This window comes from Grammomys surdaster, unplaced genomic scaffold, assembly GCF_004785775.1.
Source record: "Grammomys surdaster isolate TR1022 unplaced genomic scaffold, NIH_TR_1.0 125849, whole genome shotgun sequence".
Taxonomy (NCBI): Eukaryota; Metazoa; Chordata; class Mammalia; order Rodentia; family Muridae; genus Grammomys; species Grammomys surdaster.
The window spans coordinates 2,620,655-2,628,536 of record NW_021620675.1 but is presented as its reverse complement, the minus strand read 5'-3'; positions in this window follow the sequence as shown (position 1 = coordinate 2,628,536).

Genomic DNA, 7,882 nt, shown 5'->3' with positions numbered 1-7,882 from the left:
GGGAGGTTTGTGGAGCTGAGACACGGAAGGAGGATAACATTTGAAATGTAAACAAAATGATTAAAGAAGGGAGGGAATAAAGAGAGAGAGAGAGAGAGAGAGAAGAAGGAGGAGGAGGAGGAAGAGGAGGAAGGAAGGAAGGAAGGAAGGAAGGAAGGAAGGAAGGAAGGAAGAAAGGAAGCTAGCTGTAACATTTGCTGTCTACTCTCTATGTGCTGAGAAAATGTAGGCTTACATAAAGTCCTGATTGGAGCAGTCTGAAAGACTGGATGAAGTGCTCTAGCTGCTTTGAAGTTGTCCTGGAAGCAAGTTTTGATGAAAAGCAACTGAGGCAGTCTGAGGCTGGATCACTTGGGCTATTTGTCTTGTCTTCTTTGGTGTCTGATCCTTTTGCTCTGCAACCATAGAAACTCCCACAAATAGCATACATTTCTGTAATAACGTATGTGCAGTGTGCACAGATTAGTCAAAGATGATGCTTTGATCTTTGAGCAGGTGAAAGATATCTGTCTTTTTTTTTATAAGCTAGTTTGGACAGTATAACCAAACTGCAATATAACTGCAATATAACTCTCCATCCATGCCATATGAAAGGGTGGCATATAATAATACATCATGAGAACTCCATAGCCAAGATTTATTGGCTCCGCATAGACATTCACGTCTCAGCCTGTCTCAGAACTGTTCCTGTATAAAGGCATCAGCATATATATTACCTGCTTTGTTGGTTTTGCTGATTTATTTTTTCTTTTCTAACCAAGATCTTCGGGATATCCCCCAGGCCCGTGTCATATCTGATTTTTATCAATTTGGAAGGAATCCATAGTTTTTTTTCTCCTGTTGAGACAAGAGCTTATTCTCTTCCCCAATGCAACACACTTCCTGCCTTCCATTCTGAGTTTATAGTCTATCTCTGGGGGACGGGTCTTTATTACACCTTCTGTTTATTAAGCATCTCTTTCTTATATCTGTTTCTGTATCTTGATCTCTATGGAGTTTTTTTGTTTTATCTATTGAAGCTGCTCTGGTTTTGATATCTGGGTTTTTAATGTCTAGTTTTAGAGCAGTATTGCTTAACTGTGTTGCAGATGAGTTTTTCTTGCTGTTGATCTGAACTGGCTGACATGAATTTGGGGCATTTCCTGACAAGGGGTTACCTTTTCTGTCCCTTGTTGATCTGCATTAATTAGTCCAGTGTTAGCCTTTGCCACATCTTCTGCATATTCCAGAAGGCTGGGGCCTTCTTTTTGGGTTAGCTCCAAACAAAACAAAACAAAACAAAACAAAAACATTGTTTAGAAATGTTGTCTAGGGGGAAGGGGATGGGTTAGGGGGTTCCAGAGGGGAGACCTGGAAAAGGGATAACATTTGAAATGTAAATTTAAAAAATATCCAATTAAAAAAACTTGAAAAAAAAAAGAAAAGAAATGTTGTCTAAACAAATCCTTTGTCAAACATTGTTTCTAGGAATCCCTTGTCTGTAATTTTTGATGACCTACATATATAAGTTATATGACTGCTCCTCCCATATCTTGTACATTTTATAGGAAATTTTCTCCCTGAATCATTATTATGGAAGAATTTATCCTTAGGAACTGAGTGTTTACTTTAGGGAATGATTTGATCTTTCACAGCCACAGCAATAGGCTTTTTGTGTTGTGATTGTTTGTCCAACCATAACTTAATTGAGAGCATTAAGCTCTTTATCTGCAGTACTTTTAATCCATTCATAAAGAGATGTGGATCTGACCCTTAAAGATCTAATAGCCTTTTTGTATTCAGCATTAGCAGTTTCGACAGCTAAAGATTTAATCAAAATTTCTCTAGCAGTTGGATCTGATATCGCTCTATTTAAGGCTGTAGTTAATTGAAGTGGAAACTTAAGGGTTCTTTGGAAAGTCGGTTGGATGGTGTTTTGCTGGGGCAAACATGTGAAGGGACATTTAGCTGAAGAAGACATGGGTGAAGGGATGTTCTGATAAACCAAGCACATGAAGGGACACATGATGAAGGATTCTTAGGCTAATAACACACATGTATTGGTCCACCTTACATTGTGTAGTTGAGCTGCATTTGTCAGGACTCCCTAAAGAGAAACACACCAAAAATCTTCTGGTGGTGTGCTGCAGTTCTTGCTGATTTCGTGAACTGGAGTTGATTGGCGCAGTGATGTCAGCTGAGACAGCTGAGTGTGCTGAGGCAAGACCAGTGGAGGACACGTGATGTTTGGAGGGTGTCTTAGTTAGGGTTTTACTGCTGTGAACAGACACTATGACCAAGGCAACTCTTTTTTTTTTTTTTTTTAATTTTTTGAGACAGGGTTTCTCTGTGTAGCCCTGACTGTCCTGGAACTCACTTGGTAGACCAGGCTTGCCTCAAACTCAGAAATCCGCCTGCCTCTGCCTCCCAAGTCCTGGGATTAAAGGCGTGCACCGCCACCGCCCGGCTCCAAGGCAACTCTTACAAGGACAACATTTAATTGGGGCTGGCTTACTAGTTCAGAGGTTCAGTCTGTCATCATCAAGGTGGGAGCATCTAGGCAGGCATGGTGCAGGAGGAGCTGGGTACTCTACATCTTCATCTGAAGGCTGCTAGGATGAAGATCTTAAAGCCCACACCCACAGTGACATACCTATTTCAATAGGGCCACACCTTCTAATAGCCATTCCCTGGGCTAAGCATATTCAAACCATCATAGCGGGTATACATAGGACTGCATGGACGTTGATGGAGGCTGAGCTAGTCTTGCTTATAGAGCTAGCTAAACAATGCCTGTGAGTCTAGCATCCCTGAGAGAACTTGTGGTGTTCCTCCTGGTCCCTCCGGCTGAGGTAGTGCCACTGCTGCTGATTCATGTTTGCTATCCCAACTCAACCAAATTGGACTGCTGGTGTATCCATGAAGTGTTTGCGAGTGGATCGAGCTGCCGTTGCTGACCTGACCTGAACTGCTGATTTCCAGATGACACAGACAGGAGTTGCTCCAAAGAATCTTTCTAAACAGGTCCACTTCCCCCATATCCTTTCTTTCCCATTACCTCTGGTAGATAATGGGTTAAAGGAGAGTTTAAGAACCATCATTAAAAATAGGATTTGAAAAAAATTCACTTAATCTTTGTAAAAAGTCAGTGAAAGATTTATTTTACCCTGAGTTATCATTTTAAGTGACTCAGCTTCTCCCCATTGTTCAGCCTTGTCCCAAACCTTTAAACCTATTTGTACAACATTGTTCTAGGACAGCATCATCAAAGGCAATCTGAACTCTCAATTCAGAGTATGGACCTTCACCTAGTAATTGATCCTTGACAATATCAATATCTCTAGTCATATTTGGTTGCCCCATGACTGAAGCCTCATCTTTCCACCATGCCAGCCACTGTAATTGAGGGCCAGGCTCTAAGATGGCTGCTATCAAATCTCTCCAATCTTTTGGAGTTATATGACTACGTGTAGCCCAGTTATTAAGTGTCTGTTTGGTATACAACGAGTGTAAGCCATAACTCGTTACTGCTTCCTTAAACCTCTTTAAATCCTGTGCCTCTATAGGTTGCTATTTGAATTCTTGATAACCCTGTGGTCTAGCTCTCTCCAGCCTGCTTTTTTTGTATGTTTGTTTTTGTTTTTGTCTTGACAGGGTTTCTCTGTGTAGCCCTGGCTGTCCTGGAACTCACTCTGTAGACCAGGCTGGCCTCGAACTCAGAAATCCACCTGCCTCTGCCTCCCAAGTGCTGGGATTAAAGGCATGCGCCACCACCACCTGGCTCCAGCCTGCTTTTAACCACACTAGTTGCAGCTACTGTGCCCTCAGACTCTGGTCAGAGAGAGAGACCTCAACCTCCATTTGCTATCCTTTGCAGGCTATGCTGCAAGGCGACGGCTTCTGGTAAGGAAGTGTACCTCTGAAATGCATTCGATTTGTGTGCACGTGTGTTGTGTGTGTGTATGTGTGTGTGTGTGTGTGTGTGAGACCAGTGCACTGTTCACTGATCAACTCCTCCAACCCTCAATAACCTCATGCAGGAATTTCTCTTCAACGCCTTCTGTTACTTATTGCTTTGGAAAGAAAGCTGCTTTTCCAAGCTTTTAGAAGCCAATAGCCCAAGACAGTTTTCTAGTGTCTTGGCGCCCTCTGCTGTTGGCTTTCTGTAAGATTTCTAAACTCAAGTTACCCACCAGTTCATCTCTGTTAGGTTCCCTTCCTTCTTACCCAGACCTCTTCTCTTGCCTCTGCTGTCCTTGATCTGGGTTGTAGTCTTCTTCTTGCTCTGGGGCTCTGTCTTAGACAGGAAGAATACTACTCAAGAATTCCTGGGACCAGAGAGCAGGAGAGACACTCAGTGTACGAAACTGTCCTCTGAGCAAACCTGCCAATCTGTGATGGATCCCTCTATCTATGTAAAAAGCCAGATGCAGCAGAATTCATCTGTGATCCAATGCATATGCATTGGGGCGAGAGGGGAAGATAGAAGAATCAAAGAGAGCTGATGACGACAATGGCAACAACAACGACAACAGTTCTTGGAATTAACTGGCAGTGATGGCTCATACCTATAATCTTAGATCTTGAGTGGCTGAGGCAGCAGGATTGCTGTGAGTTTGAGTTAGGGCCAGAGTGGGTTACACAGTGAGTTCTAGGCTAGTCTGGAATGAGCGAGAGCGAGAGCGAGAGCGAGAGCGAGAGCGAGAGCGAGAGCGCGATTGTAGGGACTCTTGTGGGACTTTTGGCAGAAACCAGAAAAGATGAGTCATTTCTACTGAGATTGGTTGATTCTCCAAGTACCTCACAACCTGACGGTGGCCAGCCCACAGACTCTGTGCCTGCCCCCTGCCCTCTGCCCTCTGCCCTAGCCAGGGGGATAATGATGTATTGTTCACATGTTCCTTGCCCAACTAAGGGACTAGGTGGTTGGTTGAAGCCTCACTCTGTCTCTGATTTCTGCTTCTCTTGATGGTCTCCTGGTCATTAACCCAACTGACGTAGCTACTGGCCTCATGGGGGATGCTGACTGTACTGGTTACTTTTTGTGTCAACTTGATATAGGTGGAGTCATTGGACAAGAGAACCTCAATTGAACATCCCTGTCCACCCTGAGATTGGCCTGTAGCAAGGTATTGTGCATTTTCTGGACAGATGGTTGATGTGAGAGGACCCAGCTCAGTATAGGTGGTGCCATCCCTTAGCTGGTGGTCCTGAGTGCTACAAGAAAGCAGGCTGAGCAAACTTTGTGAAGCAAGCCAGTAAGCAGCACTTCTCTATGGTCTCTGCATCAGCTCCTGCCTCCAGGTTCCTACCCTGTTACAGTTCCTGCTCTGACTTCCCTTAGAAACAGAGTATGACCTTAGAGTAAACTGAAATGTTAGATGAAACTCTTTCATCTCTAGGCTGCTTAGGTCATGGTATTTTATCACAGCAATAGAGTCCTGTTTCTTCGACCTTGGCAGGGTCTGGGCTATTAATTAGACTACACTCTCTTTGTTCACACATTTACACGCCTAGATTCATCACGTGGCAAACTAACTCCAGTTACTAAGAGGCAGCTGCAGTGTTTTTGATTTCCCCATATCTAGCTACCTGTCGTGGGGTCTTGGGATGGTTAGTTTTGACTGTCAGCTTGGCATATTCTAGGGAGGAGTCTCAGCGAGGGTCTGTCTAGATTATGTTGACCTGTAGGCATGCCTTTGAGGGAATTCCTTTAATTAACACACATGGGAAGACCCACTCTGAATGTGGGTGGCACCGTGGAGAACTGATACAGCCCTGGGTGGATGTGTGTTGTTGTCATGAGCATGGACAGGCCAAGGACCCCAATCCTGCAAACACACAGGATGGCAAAGTTTCGCCCAGGTCAAGCTCAGGGGATCATCAAGGCCTTTGTCCAGTCTGAGTTTAGTGTTGACACTGAATGCCAAAAGTATTAGTTGCTGCTTCCTCCTCCTGGATGACGTCTCATTAAGCTCATGGAACTGTCCCATGTCCTGAAACCCTAGACACACATGTCGGAAAGCTGGGGTGGGGGTGGGGGGTTTGTACCCTATAATGGATTGGCATCTACTACCATAATGATCTGGAACTTTAGCCATGTTTATTAAAAATAGCTCAGGGAATGGAGTTGGTTAGTTCTGATAGGTCTCTGCACACCGGTGAACAGTGCCAGGCTGTGAACATCCAGAAAGGACACTGCATTTGTAGTTTTTGCACACACTGTTCAATCCTGGAACTGTAACTAACTCCCACCACCAAGGAAAGCTCTGCCATTTATCTGAGCCTTGCCAGGGGAAGGCTTTGCCAACTTCTATGGCACTGAAGCATTGGAGTCCTTGGCATGATCATGCCTCTGTCAGCAGTACACATCCACTCAGGAATTCATTCACCCAAGAATCCATACACAGCTGTGCTGACAGGTTTTATGACAACTCGGCAGAAGGTAGCATTATTTGAAAGGAGGGAACCGCAACTGAGAAATGTCCCTGTAAGATCCAGCTTTAGGGCATTTTCTTACTTAGTCACTGATGGGGAGGGCTCAGCCCATTGTGGGTGGTGCTGTCCCTGGTGGTCCTGGGTTCTATAAGAAAGCAGGCTGAGCACGCCACAATAATCAAGTCAATAGCCAGCACCTGTCCATGGCCTCTGCATCAGCTTTTGCTTCCAGGTTCTGGCCTGCTTGAGTTCCTGTCCTGACTTCCTCCAGTGCTGAACTACAATGTGGAGTGTAAGCCAAATACACCTTTTCCTCCCCAGCTTGCTTTTGGTCATGGTGTTTCATCACAGCAGTAGAAACCCTAACGGGACAACCACTGTATATAATAAATGCACTGAGTTTCCTGGCTGCTGTAACATCTCCATCAGAGTGCGGGGCCACCAAATTCCAGCTTTTCTGTATATGTGCCCATCAGATTTTTATTTCCTCATTGCCCCAGTCAGGTCAGTCCCAAAACCATTCATGTCAAAGCAGGCTCTATTCCTTTGTGTCTTGAGACTTGGGTCTTGTGGAAGAATAGAGATGGTGAGCCAAGCAGGCTCCACACTTTCCTTTCTCTCTGCTCTTGACTGTGAGTGTGCTGTGACGAGCTGTTCTAAGTTTCTGCTGCCTTGACTTCCTTGCTACGACAGACTATAACCTGGAATATAGCCTGGAACTAAAATAAATCTTTTCACACCTAAGTTCCTTTTTGCCTGTGTGTTTTATTATTGTGACAGAAATGAGACCAGGGAAGGATGTCTGGATGGTCCCTATCCTGGCATAGGTGGAAGCCTCCTGTTAGGAGCTGTTCTTACCCACAGGTCAGACTGTCACAGTTGGCAGCATGAGCAGCGAGTCCATGTGAAAGAGCAACAGTGCTCTGTGTAAGACCCTCAATGATCTGCTCCTGAGCCAGCCTTCTCCGGCCAGCCTGGATCCTCAATCAGCCTTATCAGGGCAGCTTGGTTATCTCTCAGGCCTTTCATTTTTTCATCCCCAGTGTTCATGATTCCCCCATCTTAACCCTTTATAATGTCTGTGCTCAATACCTGAATATTGTTAGGAGTCTACAAAGCCCCTGATGTTGGAGAGGCATCTGATTTTTGAGGCACGTTCTCACTGGAACTCACTGTGTAGCCCAAGCTGGCCTTGAACTCATGGTGATCCTCCTGCCTTAATGTCAGGATAACCAAAGTGAAACACCACAGCTATGCTTGTTTTTAATTAATTTATACACAAGTATGTCTGCATGTTTGGACATGTGCATTTAGATGACCACAGAGGCCAGAAGAGGGTAATGGAGAACTAGAGTTACAGGTGACCGTGAGCTGACTGATGTGAGTGCCAAGGATCAAACTCTGGGCCTCTGGAACAGCAGTAATCATGCTTAACTTCCCCAAAGTCATGTTAGCATAGAGTGCA